We start from the raw sequence: 22,961 nt of genomic DNA, 5'->3' as shown, positions 1-22,961 counted from the left end.
TGCAAGCTGCTGCCTGAGGCCAAGGATAGAGGATAGAGAGGCCCCTCCATCTAAGAGTGTGATGACACATTTCTCCCTAACATCCCATAACAACATCGTCCTCCCCCGACCTCCAGCTTCAAGCCCGCACCGGGATCCCACCTCCCCCTGCCACAGTTCACCGGAGCTCGCATGGGTCAACAGATCAGGGGCCCTGGCACCTGCTATGAGCCCCTGTCTCTGTGGGTGTGTGTGTGTGCACTTGTAAGTGTAAGAGTGTGCATGTGTGTGTGTGTCCCTCTCACTTGCTCTGTTGTCGCCTTGATTGTGTAATAAACTTTATTCAGTTAACCGTGAATTATTGTTAATTGAACTAAAAAGTAATTTTCTTAATTGAAACAGAGGGGGGAGGGCAAGACCAGATTAACGATGTAAAGGAGTGTTCCTCTCTCACTCTCTCTCCCAACATCGTGAGACTTTTATCTTGTCTAATTCTTTTTCCCATTACAGTTTCTCACCATCATTTTTTCTCCCATCCTGCGCTCGCAGTAAAAAGCCAATAATCTACTTAGCCTCACACCCATCCTAAAATCAAGGCAGGGTGAGGCTGAGACATTTCTGAAGAACACTACTGCTTGTAAAACGCTCGTTTGCCAAAAGCCTTTAGCCCTTTTCACACGTAAATTCACTGGCATTAATCACATAAATTGTTTAGTCATTCACACAAGCAACGCCTTATTTTTTTTCCAACAAAAGACGACCGTTCGACACAACCACCAATAGCATCAAAGCCCTCTGTTGCCAGAATTTTGAGGCGTTATACACCAGAGCATCCTCGTGTTGTGCACGTCCACTGCTGTAATTTAACACCTTTGTTTGCACAATATGGAATTATGGATCTTTAGCACTTATGTTGCGATGCCAGAATTAACTGATCTACCATCATTGGATGTATATCAACTTTCTATTCATGCGTGCCCTGTTAAATGCGATGAAATCAATGGTAAAGGCTGCATGTGTTAAAGCAGCTACAGATACAACCAGGTCTCACTCCCAGCTCATCAAATACACACACTTGGTCCGTGGCCCTCGGCATCAGACATCCTTTAGTGGCGGTATGAGACGCACCAAGGGCAACTACTGTGGTATAAGGTAGGGCTGGGCAATAGGAAGATATTGTATCGTTACCGAGAAATCAGACTATATATATTGTCTCAGATGTTGGGTATTGTTGTATTATGATATGGCATAAATAGCACTTTTTCCTTTGTTTTAAAGGCTGAATTACAGCAAAGTAAGTAACGGTATCAATTTATGAGACTCCTCTATTTGTTTTAACTTTGTCGCATCACAGAGGGTATTTGGTCAGAAATATTATTATGTTCGATTTTGTCTCCCAGTCCTAGCATTGATAAAGTGCTTTTGAGGAGATTTTTCTACCTTTGATAGGCAAATTATAGTGATATAATTTTCAGGGTATATTGGGGGGCAAATTGGTCAAGCAAACTCGGGACTTTCACCCTGGAGCCCGCTGTTCGTGTCCCGTGTAATACAAAAAGTCAGTGTAGTTATTTTAAATCTAACCACGGACCCTTGTTGCCTAAACGTAAACCTAAAAAAAAATCTACATTCTAAGTTTGTTTCGTATGCATTTAATGAGCAGAAACTGTACATTTCTTGTGAAAACTGAAATTATTTTAAGAGAAGAGAAGAGATGATGCATGTAACAAGCGTAAATTGATACGCCATCTCTGAACATCAAAAGTGACGCAGGAATGGTACATGCAGTAGTAGGGATGTGCCATATGATCTTGTTCACATTAATACCTGTGTAATACTCACAATATTTTGACTTGCTGACATATTGACGTCATACTGTTACCCTCGGCAACAACTTATTATTACTACAAATTATTACAGACTCCAAGGTGGTTCCAAAAAGAGGAGCAGCTTCAGTAGTGTGGAATAAACTGTGGCGTCCTGAATGTTTTATGAACAGCCCCGGACTTCTGAGACTCTTTTTTTTTTTAGCGAGTTACCGCTCAGAGCAAACTCATTCAGTGGCTCCTCTGGCAGCAGCACAGCATCTCTTCCTCTCCTCTTTTGCTGTATGCACACGGAAGTAAGTGTCGTCAAGTGATTTTGTCATAAACTCTTGGTGATGTAAACCTACCTGATGCTTATGTCTCAACAGAAAACCTACATATATGTGAATGTGCAATAGTTACAGTAGTATAACAGCATGTCACAGGTTACAGTGTGATAACAAGAGTGATGACATTTTTCCAAAAGAGAAGGAAATCACCTGTTGATTTTTATATATATACATACACACATATATATATATATACATATATACACACACACATATATTTATAGATCCCAGGAGACATTTTTGTATTTGGGAGCTGTTTAAATATGTAATTTGTGATAGATTTTATTTTGTTGAACTACTAATATTGCATACAGAATCTGAATCTCCCTCTGTGTTACTGTTGTTATTTACAAGAAATGAGAGATCATTTTGTTTAGTTTTACTGAATATTTGAAGGAAAACTGTACAACTATATCATTTATTCTGTTGTATTTCTATGCTCTTACATTAATAATAATAATGATAATAATTTTTTTTTTACTAATTTGTCATTTCATGAAGAATATGGTTATCGCAAAAATAGCCTGAAATACCGTGATATTATTTTAAGGCCATTTCGCTCACCCCTTATACATAGTGTATCATATTGTGACATGTCGGTCAGTTGACTAAACGTTGGTATTTGACGAGTTGGGAGTGAGAATATGTTGACATATACATTAGCACATGTACACAAGATCAATAATACATGAATCTACATGATCACCATACACCCTGCTGACACTGTGGGGTACAAGTAAAACTGCAGAGGAAGACTGCTTGGGAATCGTCTTCCTGATATCCCATTTTATTCATTCATTTATTTATTTAACCAGGAAGTCCCATTGAGATTGAAAATCTATTTTACAAGGAGAGATCTGGCCGACGTAGCAGCCAATCAAAACACAATTAAAATGCAACAAATACAACATATAATACAAAAATCCAGAATGAAACAACAACTATTCAAATGTGGTGGCCTCTCAAGAAAAACAAGCACCACATTCTTTATAATGTCCTTGAATTCATCAATGGATAGAAGTGTTTCTGAAATGTTTTAAAGTCTCTTTTTTCTTCCAGTCACACAAACAACACTTTTTTAACAAAATATGACCATTTGCAGAAATCACACGCAGCTGCCAATACTGCTGAAGCCCTCTGTTGCAAGAATTTTAGAGCTTCAGATGTAAATCATCATCTCCTCATCCATAATATTCTACTAAATCTATGTGGGAGAGCGAACTACTCCACAAGAAAGGGGAGCAATGTTTTGGAATTCAACCCACATACCAGAGCTACTGCAGAGATTCAGGAAACAGTCACATTCCAGTAAACACATGTGGAATTACGAGGGCAAGAGCTCCTGGTCACCAGCCTAGCCAAATATTATCTCATACAGAACAATATCACCCCCCTCCCTTTACATAGCAGCTATTGGCTGAGAGGGAGGAAGTGATGTATATTGACTTTTCATTTGTGTCTTGCTGACTCTGCTGACAAAGGTACCAAACCACTTCCAGCTGCGAAACCTAGAGAAAACAACCACATTCTGCTGAACATGATTCAGCTGCATTTTGCTCCTCAAATTAGGTTGTTCATCAAGCACTTCTGCTGCTTCTGTTGCCGCCACAATTGTGAGTCATGCAGTGGTTAAAGTAGCTAAATGGCACTCACGCCATTATCACAGTAATATTCCACTAAAATGATTAGTACATTACATGTAATATAACCAAATGAGGCCTACAAATGACATAGCTGCGCACGTTAATGAGATCCATGTACACAATAAAATAAACATTATCCATCTATTCCTGCTGATCTCCTCCGCATTAACACATGACCTCTGCAACGTGAACATTCTTGTCTAACAATACCAATCACCCTCCACTATTTGTCTATGTATAGAGTGTGTCTCCGCCAGCTCGCACCTTGTCAGTCATAAAAGCAGTGGGAGAGGGGGGAAGGGAGGAGGAGACGGAGGAGGGGATAAGAAGAGCGCCATTACCAGTGTTCTGGACCCGTGTCTTCCTAGGGTGAATAATTACGTCTGACATGTCTTGAATAGGGAGGGACATTATCGCAGTGATCCTCCGTACCCCCTCTGTGTGTTCCCTTGCACACACACACACACACACACACACACACACACACACACATTAGGGCCCCTCTGAATGATTTAGGGGGTCTGTTAATAATGCAGGGGCTCCTACAGCTAATTAGGTAAGTAGCAGAGGGCGCCGGCTGTGACGCCTCAGCTCACTGATACGAGCTGTAAAGGAATGAAGCATCGACTGCGCACACATGCTCGCACACAGTTTGGGTTTATGTTTCACCACACACACACACCCTAACCTCAATAATAGCCCTGATTGTTTTCAAAAGGGCTGGATTAAATTTGTGCTTACGATTAAGTTTCATTATTGATCACGGTGCAAAAATGACGGCCTGCAGCAGCAGCTTCCCTGCTCCTTTTATTCGCATACATTATCAATTATTAAGTGGGTGAGGGAAGGTAATAAGTAACAGGTCTGTGCACTGTGGCCCTTTGGTATTTTGACAAGCAGCATCAGAGGGGCTGAAAGGTAACAGGGATCTGTGTGCTCCAGGAAAATCAATAGAAAGTGATTATCTTGAGAGGGAACAAGTGGGGAGCCAAGGTGGGCCTTGTCACGTGTACAATCTCTCTCTGCCTCTCGCTGGCGCCGTAGCTGTCAGCCCTGTAAGTGCAGTGTCAGGGTGATTAGAGAGCAGCGCGGCCCAGACAGAGCGCAGCCAACCTCCAGACAAGCCCTCCAGAGACGAGCGCCACAACAAGCCTCAGCCCAGGGTCAAGCCTACTTTGTCAGCCTCCCTGCTCGCAGGATGGGCCCCTTCAGTGCACAATCAGGAACCATCTTGTATAAGAGATTGCAGGGTCAATGATATATAGCTGCTTTATGGTACCTTCAGGGGAGAAGCAGTTTTATTTAAAGGGCTGTTCCACCCAAAATGCAAAAAACACATCTTTCCTCACTTATACCCAGTGGCATGTCAACATGCAGGTGATTTATCTGCCAACGCTCTGAGACATTGCTGAGATTTTTGCCTCCACCACAACACAGTAGAAGTGAATGGAATTAACTACGTTCTACTTAAGAAATACTTCTCTCTTAACATCAAATCAGCTGAGTCTGTTCTGCAGTTTAAAAAGGTTGTTAAAAACCCACCTGTACAGACTGGCATTTTGATAACACTGACAGATTTTGTATGTGCATGTATGTACATATATGTAGCCTTTATGTGTATGTCTGTGTATTTTGACGGGTATGTAAGTGTATATATGTGTATGGATGGACATATGTGTATATGTATATACATCTGTATAATTCTCAAATTGCATTTTCTGTGAACTTATTTGTTTTTCATAGTGTATGGTGCTGTACTGTACAGCACTTTGGAACTCTGGTTTAGAAAAGCGCTGTAGAAATAAAGTTTATTATCATTATTTATTATTACTCACAGTTGTCAGTGTGTTCAGTGGATTATACAGTGTAATGAGGGTGCTTTTTTCCTGTACAAACTAAATTTCATTCAACTCCATTGTATTGGGGCAGTGGTTCTTCACGGTAGGCCGCTGCAGGGGGGGCATGGATGACCAGGGAATAAAATACAGAGTGAAATAAAGATGAATAATGCTGATGTCTTTATTTTACTAAAATAAAACACGGATTATTATTTTTTTTAGGTGCTTCCCCATTTATTGTTAAGGACTGATTTGAGGTTGAGGGGCCACAAACTTTTATCTATTTCTAAAGGGGAGAATGACAGAAAAAAGTTGGAGAACTACTGATATAGGACATTGTACAGGACCGTTTTCCTTTACAAACTAAATTTCATTCAACTCCACTGTATTGGGGCAGTGGTTCTTAAACTGTGGGTCACTGCAGGTGGGGCGTGGATGACCAGAGAAAAAATATGGAGTGAAACAAAGATGAATAAGTAACTTTATGTCACTAAAATTAAACATGGATCCTTTTTTTATTAGTTCCTTCTTTCCCAATTATTGTTTATGATTGCTAAAACATTTGGGGTTGGGAAGGCACAAACTTTTTTTGGCTTCTAAATGGGGGGAGTGACAGAAAAAGTTTGCGAACCACTGATATAGTGTAATGGAGGACCTTTTTGTGCTTTCCAAATTAAATACCATTCAACTCTATTGTACTGGGGGGAGGCGTAGTACTCATGGGTGCATATCCCATAAACTACATAAATAAAAACAATGCAATTACACTTAAATAGCATGCTTTTTGTATTTTTGGATTAATATACTGAAAGCAAACTACATTTCAAACCATGAGTATAAGGTGGAAAATACAGTACTATATTAAGGACAAAAATTAACACATAAATAGATGGGAAGAGTAGGTAGTAAGTACTCCATCTGTTACAAGGAGAGGCACAATGAATGAAAATGAAGGTCGTTTTTTAAAACATGATTTGATGACGTAGACCACATATCACCTGGGGATGTAACGTTAACTTTTAGCCAGCTTCTCAGAGTGCTCCTCTGCTAACAAAACTACAAGATAACCTAGTAGCATCCTACAGTTATGACAATATACAACAGCATACTTTAAAAGCTGTGGCGAAGAAGCTACCTTCAGTCTCTTAACGCTCAGCAGTTTCATTAAATATCCACCGTCACAGGCCATAAAGCCTACCTTGTCTCCAGGGTCATTAACTGTCGCTGATACCTGGCTTTCGGACGGGAGAAAATGTTTGAGCACATACAATGTAAACAAAAGCGTCCACGCGAGGTTTGGGTTCAGTCCACCTGATTGACACACCTGTCGTTAGGTGTGTAATTAAGCTACGTACGTTGAGAAAGTCACGTAGAGGAAAGTTGCGCAGTTGAGATTTTTTTGGGCAACCGGAAGTTGGTTTAAAATTGGTACAAACTTTAATACTTTGATTCCACTTCACAGGGACTGTCTTGTAAAGCAAACAGATATAACTACATCGATTAATATGAATTTAATTCTGGGGAGAGGGGATACATCTCATGACAAGATACAAAAACTGTTTTAAGACAAAAATAATCTGATGACTATTGTGAAACTAACTTCCTTATGGTCAAGTGCAACTACAGGAGCCTGTTTGGCCTTATTACTTTTCTATATGGGATGTGAAATGTGTTGTTGCTGTTTTGTTTTTATTTTATTTATTTATTTATTTATTTGGTGCTGGTTACAACCCATTGCCACTGGATGAATGACCGGATGCTGTTACTTAATTTTTTAAATATTTAATATATTCCATTAAAGGGTCAACCCAAAAATCCCATACAACATAGGATACTTTAATATTTTATTTTGAAAGGCTTAAGATCCTTCGCCAAAAAAGAGTTTATAAGAACTGAAGGTACACGTGTAACAGGGTCAATTATACAGCAGCAATATGTGTAACAATATCAAATGTACATCTGTAATATTAAGTGTTATAATTACACAAAAGTTGTTTCAGTTGTTATTACCTGACTCACTCAGGTCTCCATAGTTAATATGTGGAACATTTTATACTCAGTTTCTGTACCCCACTTGTAAAGGGGTGTCTCCTGCCTTACCTCTCCCCTTTTGCTGTTGTGCTCCATAGGAGAGGTAAGCTGACATATTGCTAACATATTCCTGTGTCTCTTAATTTGTGTAAGGTCTCGAGTCATATGGTCGTAACTGATGGAGGATTTTGTTTTTACCTCTTTCTGTCAGGTGTGTTTTCCTGTGTTTTATTGTACTAAATTGAATGTAACATGGCCGTCCTTTTTGCTGTTGTCCTCCATGGGAGAGGGGCTCGAGTTATATGGTTGTAATTGATGGAGGATTTTGTTTTTACCTCTTGCTGTCAGAGCTGTCAGGAATAAACGGAGATCACCTCCAAAGATATCCACGGTCTGGGCCTCTTCATACCAACACATACAGACAACACCAGAGTCCACCGGTTATAGGCTATACATGTATTAGCATTATGTACCTTTCTCTGTGAATGCTTATTTGTTTGTATAGCCTATGTGTGTATGTATATGGGTTTTTGTTTGTTTGTGTGTATGTTTGTTTTATATCTATGTGTGTTTATACTATTTTACTACTAAATTTGGCATTATCATTCACCATATAGATGTCTTTTTATATATTTTGTATACGCAGTATAAGGAAGTTTGGGGGGATTTTTAAGGAGAAAGATTTGTTGTTAAATGTTTGTGAATAATACATTTTTTTTCCAATAAAAATGTGTTTAAAAAACAGTTATTAAAGTTATGAAAAATGCAATTTATTTGAGCAAGAAAGTAAATTTTGGGACTAGGCTAGCTGTTCCCCCCATCCTCCAGTCATTTTGCTAAGCTATCAAATCCGAAATTAGGCTCTGACATGAGACTGATATTGATTATCTCATAGCTTTTAGGGGGAACAGTGAATATAACTACAGTCCAATTATGTTGAACTATTCCTTTAAATCGCAGTCTTTAGTCTAGACACTGCAACTTAAAAAAAAATCCTGAGAGATGAAGAACACCTACAAACATTTCTGCTACAGGGCGGATTATTTTGTAATTCCTTTATCATGGAGGGTGGTGTGTGTATGTGTGTGTGTGTGTGTGGTTAGGAGACGAATTCGTACAAGGATATCCACCATATAATCTACATTTTTTCAATGATTCTTTTTTTTCCTTCCAAAGTTCCCTGTAGCGCACACTTGTTGACAGATTGCTCATTAGTGTGACACAAACTTTCAGCACCGTCTGCACTTTCTGGAGTTCACCAGTTCTCTCCCATCCCACAGCATAAGGGAACGCCATAGCCTGACCGCACTCTACCTGTATGTGATAGCTGTGGCCCTGGGGGCTGACAATATCTAATCACAGCCTCAACAGGTGAGGAGAGGAGACGGCGCAGACAGCATGGCACCACACGGAATTCCTACACTATCATAACGTTGATCAAACCACACACACAGTATCCATGATTCATGTTAAATACATACTGCTCTCTGCTGCGATGCTAAATATAGCATATAATGCACATATTCCAGCACACATGGTAGGCCTATCGCAGTACATTATTCTGTATTATGTTACAGCGTGGAGGCATTTACTGTCAGCGTCCATGGGATCAAATCCACAAGGATTTATAGCAAATGCAAGACAAAAACCACAGTGTTCAGGCATGCGTTCAAGTGTACACAAACATCATTGCATTAATCTTTATTCATTTTACGATGTGATGTTCCCCAGCGCGGCGTTTGAAGTCGCCTGACCTCGTCCTCACCTCGGCAGCACAGAACCTCGTCAGACATAAAAGCCGTCGGAGGGGGCAGAAGAAGCCAAACCTCCCCAGGGGAAGGAAAAGCAGAGGAGTGGGAGGAGATGGCGGGAGGAGAAGAAGGAGGATGGGTGTCACTGTCTCTACAAAGCCCCCTTATCCTCTAGATATCAAAGCGTTGTACTCCCGGCATAAAATATTGTCCGAGTGATATGACTCACTACGGGGGAGAGGTTGTCCGATTCCAGAGTGAAAACAGGAAGAAAGAAAGGAACGAAAGGAAGGAAAGAAAGAAAGAGTTTGAGGATTATAAAAAAGCAGCGGGGGGATTTCATGTGGTTTTGCAAGGGCGCGTGTTCTTAAAAGATGTTTTGGATATCACACAAAGAAAGTATTGTGTGAGGCCTCTTCCTCGCTGAGGTGAACTCAGTGTTTCAGAGATGAGCAAAACAGAGAGGACACGAGACAGAATCACTGGTCTGTCCTCACACAGTCGCCGAGATGATGTCCGCAGCACCCAAATGGCAAACAGGGAAGTGACAGCGTGAAACAGTGGTGAATAAAAATGCATTGTTGTAACTTAGCATAATAACTAACTTGTGGCCTGTGTCTAAGGCAGGCACCAAGTGTTCACACTCTTCTCCTTTTTTATTTGCTTTCTAAAGAGGAAGTATTTAGGATGTAGGCCAGATGGGTACACAGCGCTATTGTATGGTTGACAGAGAGATGACCTTGTTGCGCCTGTGCGTGTGTGTGTGTGTGTGTGTGTGTGTGTTTAATCAGACAGAGAGGGGGGATTAGAGACCAGGCACCTGGCAGGTGGAAACAGTCTGTACTCATCTGATGCCCTCCTGTCCTTCTGCACTCACACACACACAATATGTAACTTGGTCATAACTGTATTGTCATATTACAGTGCGTACAAGCACCTGAATTGTATCTTTGTTTCAGATTGAGAGGCCGTGCGGTGAGTCGCCCCGTGGCAGCCCCTTTTAAGTCAGGGAGAAATGAAATTACACAAGCAAGAAACTTGAAGCAGGATGTGAAATGCCTGCAGAGAAACTTGTTTCTTGAATGACTTTCTCCTGTGGCCTGGGAGTTCCCTAATTTTAGAGTGAACTACAAGATAGGAGGAGACACTTTACTGAGCTTCAGGCTATGTTATGTTGTATAAGTTGTATTAGAAGAAGAATTTTGCCTGCAATTTCTGTTTATCCTCTTCTTAAAATCTGTGGTGAAGGTTTAGGAGGAGTTCCTGCAAAACACTTTTGCGAGGTAAATTAATCTGACAAACATCAAGCTGAAAAATCATACAGCTCCATCCCGACTCATGTCAGCCTTCCCAAAAGAGTACTAAGCACCCCATCTGTTATGGCCTGCTCAAAGATAGTAGCTCAAGTGGAGTCATCAGTGTTAAGTTAAAACAAACACAGTAATTACCCTAATTAAGATCTGGCAGATTCCTTTAGATTAATCGTAGCCTGCATTAGATACCGGAGAGGTTGATATCAGAGGAGAGAGAAAAGAGGATTAGATGAGGTCAAGAAGAGGAAGGTGAGGGAGAGACAAATAAATCGAAGGGGAATAAAGGAAATAAGTTGTGAAGAAGAGGTAAAGGATGCGAGGAGAGAAAGGAAGGAGGGAGGGTGTGCGTCTGTGCAGCACGTCTGCAGTCCCGGTGAAAGGCGGTGATAGAGGAGGGCTTTTTTCGGCTGCACCGGGAGTAAATGGCTCTGCGGGCGCCTGTCACTCTGAGGGGCCAGCATGGGACGATCAGCGATGATGACGGGGGCACGGACCTGTGTCAAGATGCTGAACCCAGCTGTCAATCAAACGGCTCTGCCCTATGGGATGACAAGGATGGGCCTTAATCCTGCTGAAGAGAAAGAGAGAGGAGGGCGAGGTGGAGTGATGGAGAGGCAGGAGAGAGAAGTTAGACAGGGAGAAATGAGAAAAGACCAGACAGAGACAGGCGGACAGAAGGAGAGAGTTGGTAGAGAGAAAGAGGGAAAGCAGTGAGTAAGTTGTTTGCAAGATGATTATTTATTCAAGGAATGTACTGATGTCATTTAACTTCAGGGATGTCAACCAAGCCACACTCAAGTCTGGTGGGAAGTAACGTTAGTTAGCAGCGCCACTCATTCGGCAATTACCACTTGTAACGTCATTGTAACCCAACTGTGTTGCTGCGAAAACATTCTGCCCACCCGTTCATCTCCCCCCATGTCAACCCTTGGAGTAATGCTGTCATCACACGACAAGCAACACTGCAACAGCATGACCAGCTACAGTATGGGTCGCCATTGATATGCTGCTCAAATGCTTGTTGACATACTTATGCCCTGGCTTGTGTGTGTCTGCTACTTGCCACAAACAACCCGTTCTCACTCCAAAGTCATCAAAATCCGGCGCTTGGGCAGTGACTTGGGGCGTCAGACACTGAAGAAAAAAGCTGGCCTTTAACCTTGGCATGATACGTGGCTAGTCACCAATATGATTTAATGGGTTTAACCAACACACCCAGGGTACCTTTCACATCATATCTGGCTGGGAAGGTCCATGACCAGCGTCGATATGTGACCAAGTCTGAGTGACAATGTGTTGCCACAAAGCAACTTGACGCAATCTTAAGTTGGTATTTCGTCAAAAAATATGTATGATTTGATCAATGTCTGGGACTCATTTTAACATCACATTTCACTAAATAACACACTGCTACAGCTAGAAACAAAAACATATGACTTGTTGATGCTTAACTGTGTCATTGGAATGCTGGAAAAAGTTGAGGCCAGCTCAGCTTTTGTTTGTTGCGCGCGTCATCCACAGTGTCAAGTGCTGGGTGTCAGTTTGTTGCCTCATGTCACTGGCTTCCATCGGGAATAATTTGTGGCCTGTTGCTCTATCCCTGTAGTGTGAATACAACATAAGCAGCTCTGTTTTGAGTCGCAAACCTCCTTTAGCATTGTTAACTACTGTTAGCTCTGTTAGTGTCCTTGCAGTGTTGCAAAGTCAGCACAGCTATATGACAGTGTGCTAGCTTAGCTAACAGGCCACTAACTGGCTAACAGGCTATTTTCTTAAAGGAGCTATATGTAAGAAATCTAAAGCAAATAGTTGTAAAACCATCCTAATATGTCACAGACACTAAGGAATAATGTTAATATAACATACTGATCTCACCGACAACAATAGTACAGCCAGAATATTCGCATTTAAAAAAAAAAATTTTTTGAATTTTGAATTGAAATTTTTTTTTATGTTTTGAATTTGTATTTTGGCCTGTTGCGCCACCCACCGCCGTCTACCAGTCACGCAGTCAGTAGAGTCTCAGCATCAACTTTACAGTTACGACTGAGCTACAATGGCTGACGGTGTGACTAAACCCAAATGACCTCGTTATGATTCTCAAAAACGCCAAGACAAAACTCGAGGCAAAGTGAGGGTCTATATAGGAGATGCTTTTGAGTGGTGGAGACGGTTGAAAGCGGAGAAGAATTTGAAACTGGATGTCGAAGTGGCTACTCTTCTCCGCGACAGGTAAGCTTTAGCCAAAGTTGGCTAACTAGCATCATAGCTAGACGGGGATGGACATTTCGAATACTTTCAACTGTTTTTTATTTTCGATCATGCATTGTAGCCCATGTGCAGATGAGTCATCGACCTGACTGATTTTTTTGAGAAACAAATGTTAGCAGCACGGCAAGCAGCATTAGCAGTGTCCCGGTACATAGCATTAGCAGCCGGCTCCTCCTCAGCTGTATCCTGGCAGCAGCATTAGCAGCAGAGAAGCCGGACTTGCTCGAACGGTCCGCTGGAAAACCAAAGATCAAGGACGCGGCAATGCTGCCCTGCCACGGCAGCCACCCATGGGCAAACAAATCAGTCTCCAGCGTACCGCTGTCCAGCAACCTCAAATCTGTAGGGGAGGGGGGGGCGGACACGACTCGCGGCAGTATTTTGAATTTGAGTGCAGTAGCCGTTTTGGCCACATTCTTACATACGGCACCTTTAAATTCAGTTGCCTGTGTTGATTGTCAAGTAAATTTGTTTGATTAAAAAGAGCTTGTTTATTTAGTTTTAAACACGTGAATCTGAGTAATGTTATTCTGCTAAAATATGGTTATACTTTATATAGCTACAGTCAGATCGTCATTATGACTCGTTCAGTCATCCATACGTCTGTCTAATTAAGTATTTAACAAAACATACCTGGCAGGTCCTGTTTTTGTCCTCGGTAATGTTCCAAGTGCATGTTTTCCCCCACGGCTACAGGTAGTTTCTATCAGGTTTCTATCCATTCATAAAGAGCTGCACTTCCCTGCATTGGACACTAGAGGCATCATCTGTATATTTACAGATCTAAGGACACCAGTCATATACGTAAGTGGGGCTACCTGACGGGAGACTGAAGGGTGGCCACCATGTTTCTGCGGCAAAGGAGTCCAACCACTGGGATAGCATTATTAGCGGTACTCACAGAATTAGCGTAGCCGCTTGTTAGCTCCCACCTTACCTAGGTGATGCACATTGCAGTGGCCACAGCTAGTATTAGATAGTCTCTGGAGATCTGAGGGTGGGTAGTGGGCATTATGTTTCCACGTGTTAACACAGCTAAGCGGCTGTCTGTCAGCAAAACCAACAGAAAAGAAAAGAAAAGGCATGACATACACATCACAAAACATAAAAACTTCACCACCTCTAAATGGATAGCACTTTAAAATCTGGTGCTAAAGCTCACAAAGTAAATGGAGCAATGCAATAAAAAGAAAGGCCTCTTGTATTTCATGTCATTTTTCTTAAAAAAAATTAACCGGTTACTTACCAGTAATAGGTGTTGGGCTTTCAAAAGCAAATTTAACCAAAACTGATGTCCCTATTTAGTATATTGAAGAAGACTATACCCAAAAGGTGATTGTGTAACATTGTGAAGTTTGCACCGTTGTGTAACAGCCAGTCCAAAATTGCAGCTATTCACTTTTCAATTTGGAGCCAGCTATCTTGGGAAATGAAATATTTGATGTCCCTCTCCTTAGTAGGCAATATGACACTGTGTGAACATGTCATTTGACGGCCAGAAAGGCTTGTATGAGTCACCCTCCAGCTATCTAGGACCATAACCCCTCAGGCCTCCTGGGAACACAGAGGAATGACCAGAGAACCAGTACATTAGAACACAATAGGAAAAGAGACTCTATCCCACAGTCAGTATTCGCTGGAGCTCCAGCAAGCTGTTTTCAATTAGCGCTCGCTGATTCTCAGTGTTGGTCTACCGCATCATTTCAAGTAAATGCAACCATAACTTAAAGCCACAGTGTTTGGTTTGGCCATGAGGAAATCTGTGCTTCTCTCCTTTCTCTTGTCAGTGGTAGCCACTGCAGAAGTCCTCTCACATGCATTTATATTGTATCTGTCCTTCAGCAGTACTGCACACAAAGTCTTTCTCTTATGTTTTACAGTGATGTAATGTTATGAAAATGTAACACAAAACTCCTGCACTCAACTACAGCAACCACCAAATGGTAGAAACGGCCAAGAGAGAACAAAATATGTCAATGTTTTAATCAGAATAAATTTGTTAGCATTTGCTTGACTTCTACAATGTTGTTTTCTGGGAAATGGGGCACGGGTGCAGCAGTGCTTTAATAGTTGAGGGAAGACAACTTTATTTGCACAGCCTCTTGTCACATGCAGTTACTCAGTGGGCTTTATATGTCCCCAGAAGCTACATCTCCTGACCTATAATCAAAGGTCTAGAAGGAAAAGCTCCCCTCAAATAACCTGAATATATTAAGGAAAAAATGGAAGAAAACAGGAAGTTCAGGGAGTATACAAGCCTCTGGGAAGCGTGCCAAGCTTTGAAGCTGAATTTTGTAGTGGCCAAACAGTGGAATTACAGTTTCCAGGTCCATCTCGAAATGCTATTGGGCCAAGGAAGACTATTTGTCATAGACATACACTGAGAAAGAGAGAGTTTTCGAGCATCAGACCCCATGCGTAGGACGTGCTTTACTATCAGAATTTGATCCATTCAGTCCAATAGCATCAGTAAAGTCTAGATGAGCTGCATGATTACACCATCTTATCCCTATTCAAGATAGTGGAGCACTAAACCGAAAGTAGCCTTCAGAAGTCTCTAGTGCTCTATGGACCCAATGATACCGAAGTAGTGCCGATCATCCAGGTAATTTTCATACTGATCATCCAGGATACCTGAATCAGAATGGCAATTGAATGTTTTGGGCTTCATGAGCAACAGAGCAACTTTCGTAAGAATTAAAGGTGTCCCGCATCAAACATTGTATCCAGTTCTATTTGTACATCCATGGGGCTATTGGTTTGGAAGACTGCAGTTACAAAAAATGAACAGGACACAAAATTCATAGCTGGGCCTTTAGTGAGCCGGTAGACATGCAACTTTTATTTTTAACATTTTCCAAAACCATAGGTACAAAGTTCTTCACAAAAGGGAGCAAAGAAAAAGAGGCAGTAAAAGATATTGATAGGACAATCTATACAAACAATGGTATGAACCACAAAATATGAAGTTATAATATCCAAAGATAGGATTGCGTCCTTCACACCACTGCACAGCAACCACCCTGACAACCACTATACCAACTGGAGCATTTCCCCCAAAGCGTTTTTAAAAGTGACTGCTGCCACTATGGTCCAGGACAGCAATGACAGGCAAGTGCTTCAGTGAACGTCACTGGCGGAAGTGCAGGCTAGCTTGTAGCTGCATCCTTTAGGAAGACAAAAGACATCACAGAAATAACCAAAGATTTCTACACATTTAGACAATTTACCAGTCATCTGAAGTTGTTCCTCTGGTTGTCCTTCCAAGTTGCTGGTGCCTTGTTGTATTCAACTATCAACATCGTCAACTTGTCTTGTCTTCTTTCATGAAAATGCCCAACCTCTTCTATTTGATCAGCCAAAGCCAGGCAGCTATCGCCACAAGTTTAATACATTGAACTCTGCGCAGCACAGCGAGATCTGTTTGCGTTTAGGTGGGTGGTAACCTCTATTGCAGTGTCAAAACCCCTTCCCCTCATTAAAATGACTGGAGGCAGAGAGTTACCGAGCAGCGGTGTGAAAGCCCTTTAATTCTAACAGGACCTTCACAGCTTGACTCCTGGCTTATTTTAGCACATATCCGTGTACTTTTCAACTCTGCACTCTGACACCTCATGTAGCAATATTTGTCTGGTGCTGGGTTTGAATTAAATCCTATTTCTTGGTGTGATCTAGTCCTAGTTAGTTAGCATATCCCTCTCAGCAAGATATATGCTATGGCAATAATCACATGTAGCATATTCTCCCTTGGCTGCTGCCTGGCTGCATGAACAGAGAGATGGGGTCAAAGGTGCAAAAGATGTACATACAATATATACATAATAATATAAATAGTACAGTCAGATATTTCACAGCACATTGCCAAAGCTTCATCTGATTTCCCTTTCAACCATGTTGCACAAGTGAGTGTTTACATTCAAGCATCCCCAGACTTTACCAGTCTGGGTCACAATCCAAGAGCGTCCATTGGCCAAAACCTTTGATCTCCAGATCAGAGTCGGAAACTTGTTCTTTATGCCAGAAATATTTGTATTTGTACATGTTTGTCTTTGTATTTGTGTATGTGGGCACAACAGAGAGACAGACAGGTAGACAGAGAGAGAGAGACAGACAGCTTTCTGGGGACACTGTGAACCAAGAGAAAAAGCCAGTGGTCTTTGGGGGGCCCAGATGTACAGTGTCCCTGAGGTGATCAGAGCTGTGACCTGACACTCCAGCGTCCCAGCATGCTCGGCAGATGTGGGTCAACTGACATCTGTTTCTCACTACAGCCTGGGCTCAGCTCAGCTCGGCCCGACCCAACCCTGCTGCCATATTCATCCTAATAACCACTCCCATAATCACCAGGGATTATTCTAATATTAGTGAACACACACACACTCACACATGCACACACACAGTGGCTGCTCTGATTAAGGTATAGTGCTCCATATGGTTTTTCGGAGGGTTTTCGGGGGGGATTTGTATGTTTTTAGCCCTTCAGTGAAAAGCCTTGAAAAAGCCAGCTTAGAGAGGACTAAAGAGAGTCCCTGCATAAATAATATTGGAAAATAGCCTAGGCATGAAGCGGGGGGGGGGGGTCATGCTGGGGTGAGATGTGGACTGCCAGCAGAGGTGCTCCGACAATGAGAACGCATCGCGAGGCTGCTGCGCGGATATCTGGCCTTGAAGTTAGGCGCTGAAGGGAGACAGCGGCGTGCTATTCTGCCTCCATAAAGGAGGGATTATGAACCACTGACAGGATGTGTGAATCAAGATGGTACACTCACCACACAACAGGACTAGAAAGAGACACTGCAGGGGGCTGTCAAGACAGACCCAGAGTGAGCTGGGAGGATTACCATATAATGATGAAAGATGATGAAGACTGATGAATAGATTGTTGGCGCTTTAGCTATGGGGGAGGGTGGACGACGTGCTTCTGTGAGGAACTTGACATTTCAAGCGTGGATGCCAGAGCTTAGGATTTCCAGTGCAAAGAAATGTGCTGATTTTTTTTTTCTTTCCTCAGATGTACTTATACAAGTGATTGCTTGTTTGTGCATTTTCTTTAATGCAAGCAAGTTTTTTTTATTTGCCTTGTACGATTGTAAACTCATTACATTCCGAGCATTCTTGCGCTGCACGTCTTTCTTTTTATATTGTGTGTGAAATCATCTTTCTTCCCCCCCCTTCTCCAGCTCTCCTTTTTTCCCTAAGAGGTCTATTTGTGGAAGTCATGGCCTGCTGGTGTTTACGATTCTCACTGGGCCCCTACTGCTGGTGTTTTTCCCCGCACACACACACATACACACACACAAACATGCACACAGTGGGTCCTTACTGCTGACACTCAACTTCATTCTTTGCTGCAGCTGCATCTGTTGTCACCATGGAGACCTTGTTTATTACTTAACCCCCCCTGCTCACAAACACACACACACACACACTCACACACACTATGACAGAGAAATAGGCAGGCTGCGTCTCCCTCTGTGTTTGATTTGGTGTTATAGGACCCATCGGATCACAGCCCCCAGCAGCCCAGGCCCATATGCACAAACACACACACAGCAGTTGGCCTGGATGGATGCAGCAGGCCCATGCTAAATACAGAGCCATAAGCAGCACACTACCTAATCACCTCCAGGCTGGTTTGGATAATGACATTTGTTAAGGCTTTGACTCAACCTGCGTGAGTAAGGAGGCCGGTCTGGCTACTTTTCCTCTCACACATCGCTGTTATAAATAGAGAAACCAATAGCCATGCAAATGATGCAAAGCAAGAGTGCCTGAAAAGCATCCTGGTGGCGAGGCTGCACAATGAATTTGCAAAGCATGCATACGTGTCCGTGTGTGTGAGTATAGAGGGCGTTAGTGAAAGGCCGTCCTGCTTAGCGGGCGGCAGCATGCAGGCAGGTTTTTCACGAGACGGGGAATCTGTTATGCAACATGTGAGGGGCTGCTAATCTCGCCGAACAGGCTGCTCCTCCTGGCCACCTCTCGGCCCGTACACACACTCGCACACCTCCTGGCCATCTTTCTAGCCATGCATGGCTACACACCCAGGTGGCCTTAATGGGTTTAAAAGCAGTCGGAGATCCTCCTGCGCTTCTGTCCAGACCCTGATCCCTCCTGTCTCCTGTCTCCGCATGTGACTGCGCAGGAGAGACGCGTGAGAGGTCGAGAAGCCAAGAAGTCACCAAAACACACGACAGTGGCAGCCTGTTTATTGTAGGCGAAAATGTGATGCAGCTTTAAATAAATTGCCATTTTTTAATTTGTGCTGCTGGTCAAAGACAGAGTACGTGCGCACAAACAAAGGCGTCTAAATGTTATAATAAAAGTGCTGGCAGTGCGGCTGACTCTTAATGATTGATCTGGCATTTGGCGCTTGGCAGTTGGTAAATTTGGACCCTGTGTCTGCAGCTCCACATCTGAAGTAAAGGTCATTAGGTGACCTATTGGGGTCAGGTGGCAACAGTCACTAAGCTAACTCTCGGCAGCATTACTCAACTAGTTGGCATATGCTGACAGGCTCCCAGCTGAGTGGCTCAGCCTGCAACAGATGCACGCATGCACATGTACAAACACACACCTATGTGCAGCCATGAACACACAGCCAGAGGTACTGTCCAAGATGACCTCCATGGGATCGACATCGTGCAGTCTGCTCTCATCTGTAATTCCCTGATCCCACATGTGCTACTGTGCATCAGGCTCCTCTGATTGGGACAGAAGTAGAGCAAGGCCTGAGTTTGTTATTATTCATTTACTTTGACGGAGGAGTAATTCCAACTTCAGCGTATTAATCACTTGCTTATCATTCTGCAATGCCTCATTCCAATTAGTTCGCCCTGTGACAATGTGAATGGAGCTAAAGTCAGTCGCTGTGAGAAGTCAGCAAAGTGATAGAAGTGTGAGGATATTAACCAGTAGCCCAAACTTGCAGAGCACAATCACTACACCACTGAGAGAGACGTTAAAAGTGGCTTCTTATCAGTAACAGTTGGGGCTTATTTCATTTGTGCCCACAGCATTTCTTGCCATTTGGCCCCCACTCCATATTTGTGACAGCTTTGATGTGCTGCAAGGCTTCAGGCCTCTCTCTGCATCCACAACTGCAGCACGGTGGCACAATAAATACTTTGATAACAGCACAATCTGTAACTCGGGAAAAAAACAAATAACACAGTGGTCCTTACAAGAGTTCTTTTGTCAGGGTTTGGTTCTGGATTCATGAACCGAACAAAACAATTGGTTCCAGATTGAGGCGGGCTTCTGTTCTCCCCAGGGGGATGATTTAAATATATCAGAGGAGAGAGAAGCAGAAATAACAGTGGAAATGGTGAGAAAGCAATTGAGAGAGGAGGAATGAGTGAAATGGAAAAGAATTCAATGGGTAGCGTGGGAACGTTTAAAGGCGTTGGATGAATAGATGGATGCAAGGATGGACGATAGATAAAATGTAGACAGTAAAACAAAACATTTACGATTAAAAAAATGGAAACTTAAAAGGGGCAGTTCACCCCAGAATGAAAAACACATGTTTTCTCTCTGAACTCTAGTGCTATTCATCATTCTTGATTGTTTTTGTGTGTGTTGCAGAGTGTTGGAGGTAACAGCTATAGAGATGTCTGCCTTCTCTCAAATATAAGTAGATGGCACTTGACTTGTGGTGTTCAATGCGCCGACAAAATATATTTGAAAAACCCAACAGCAATGTGTCTTTGCACAAATCATGACCTCAAAATAATTCACAGGATGCCATTAATGTTTACATCTTCTGTTCCATCTTCCAGAAGGAAGCGTGCTTATGACCACACGAGATGTAAACATAAGTGCCGTCGTCCTCGGCTAAGCAGTAACTTTAGCTAGCTCAGGTGAGTTAGCAGTATTGAACTAAGATGAAAGCTTCCTTCTGCACTGTTATACAGTTGGTAGGTGTAGTTTGATAGACAGAAAATAGTTTTGACATCAAACTGCTCACAACAAGGTCTGTGGATTATCTTGAGTAACCAGGGGTCTCATTTATAAACATTGCGTACGCACAAAACAATGCCTGGAAAAGGTGTATGTCACTTCCCACGCAAAAGTTGTGATCTATAAAAACAGACTTTTGGCTTTGGCTTTCATTTGTACGTACGTTTTTAGTAAGGATCGTACACATTGTTTAATAAATGAGACCCCAGGTCATGATTTCTAGAAAGAGACATTGCTGTTGAGTTTTTCAAATGCATGTTTTGACTTTTATATGTGTCTGCTCTGAGTTCTTCTTGTTGAAAATCTTTGAACTTCTCAGGAACGCACTGGTGATGTCATTGACGCTCTTACAGCTAGGCCACCGTTACCATATATCACTGTACACGCTGTAAGCTCATTGTTAATTGCGTGGTCAACCATCTGCTAACGTAGTGTGACGTTAGCTACCTAGCTAATGTTAATGTGAAGACACTGTTGTGATAAAACAAAACCAATGTTCAGCGAGTCATTTCAAAAAGTTCTCTTGCTTTTGTACAAAGTGCGAAGATGAAGCACTCCCCAGTGTCCTGCCACTGCTTGGACAAACAACCTTATAAAAAAGGAGTACATCTTTTAAACTTTCTGCCACGTTAGCAACTGAGCAAATGGTTAGCAACCTTGTTAGATTGGTCAGCTTTTTTCTCTCTTCAATAACTGAATGTGATGACCCTTTTTCGGAAAAAGGGTCCTATGTTTCCCAGTCCCTATATTATGGGGGAACATAGGTACGGTCCCCTGACTGACTAGGGCTAGCATGTTCCTGGCTTTCTCGAGTGTGAGCCATTTGCTCTCCAGCTAGTTCAGTTGCCCTGCAAGTATAGTCCCCACTTCACCAAGGGAGTGGTGAATAATATTGTCCCACTTCTAGATTCAGCTACTTTGCAGACCCTCTTTGTGACTTTATTTCTTAAAAGCGACTAGCCACAAATTTAGCATCTTATTCAGACCATCAGGGACAAAAAGAGAAATAGACCCAGCCTATTCCCTGCAATTACTCTTAGCATGCTGCTAAGAGTAATTGCAGTGCCCGGCTCTTCCGCCATCAGCGCAGGGTCTCTCCCCCTCTCCCCTCTTGTGCCATGCAATAGGTGTGGGCCAGGCAGGAGGAGAGGAGACGCCCCTCACCACAGATGTGGGAGTTTGCTTTTAGTGAGTTTCTATCGTTACATTTCACTCTCGCTCTTTGAATTGGAAGCGTGAGAAAATGGTGCACCACAGTATAGTCTCACATGCAACTCAACTTTAAGCGACTTCTGGAGCTAGTGCTAGCTACTTTTATGAGAAAAGTTGGCAACACTGCTTACTGGTGTGACCAGGCCTGGAACGAAAATGATTGACTTAATGAGTTAAAGCTGAATAAGCGTGTGAAAAGGCTCTTACGTCAGAGAAAGACTGTACAGATCTCGTACTATTCACAGCCCACAATGACTACACAACACAACACTATCTTTTGTACTAATTTCGGACAGCTCCATCTGTATGTAGACAACGAGCTAACTGGATGTTCGAGGATGATTCGTGAGTATGGGTGTGTTATTGGGGTTATGCAGAGGGCACATCCCATCCCAGATGTTTGGTTGAATCAGGCCTGCTACACTTTTAAAAACATTGACAGGAATTCCCCACAACCCACCTCCACGTCAAAATTGTTCCATTTAGTGTCTTGTTTGTAGCTTAGGAGGAGAGACATTGACATTTTCTTGATGTTAATTATGTTATAAGACTCTCGACGCTCTCTCTTACTTACACACACGCACACTCAAGTGCGTGATTCATTCTTGAGAGGACGTACCAAAAAGGACCTGGCAAGGGTTTGGCTAAAGTCCAGCTGCCTTCACACAGACACACAAACAGGGCACACTTAGTCCCCATCTTGGATGATTACATAGCCTTTCAAACTCATTTACACACACAAGCAGTCAAGCTGAAAACTAATTTATCCCAACATACACAAATACAAGGATACACTCGTGCACTGA

At 42.5% G+C, this 22,961-nt stretch overlaps 1 long non-coding RNA gene across 1 annotated transcript in view; it reads right to left on the bottom strand.

Annotated features, from left to right (window-relative positions):
- LOC117267465 (uncharacterized) overlaps positions 1 to 6,920 on the bottom strand; it is a 148,493-nt gene extending 141,573 nt beyond the window's left edge. The window contains exon 1 of the long non-coding RNA XR_004502567.1: positions 6,814 to 6,920. This is a non-coding gene — a long non-coding RNA (uncharacterized LOC117267465). The remainder of the gene's footprint in view (positions 1 to 6,813) is intronic.
- Positions 6,921 to 22,961: the final 16,041 nt, after the last annotated feature.

The sequence above is a fragment of the Epinephelus lanceolatus genome, chromosome 15 (assembly GCF_041903045.1).
Source record: "Epinephelus lanceolatus isolate andai-2023 chromosome 15, ASM4190304v1, whole genome shotgun sequence".
Classification (NCBI taxonomy): domain Eukaryota; kingdom Metazoa; phylum Chordata; class Actinopteri; order Perciformes; family Serranidae; genus Epinephelus; species Epinephelus lanceolatus.
This window is presented reverse-complemented; position numbering and strand designations above follow the sequence as displayed.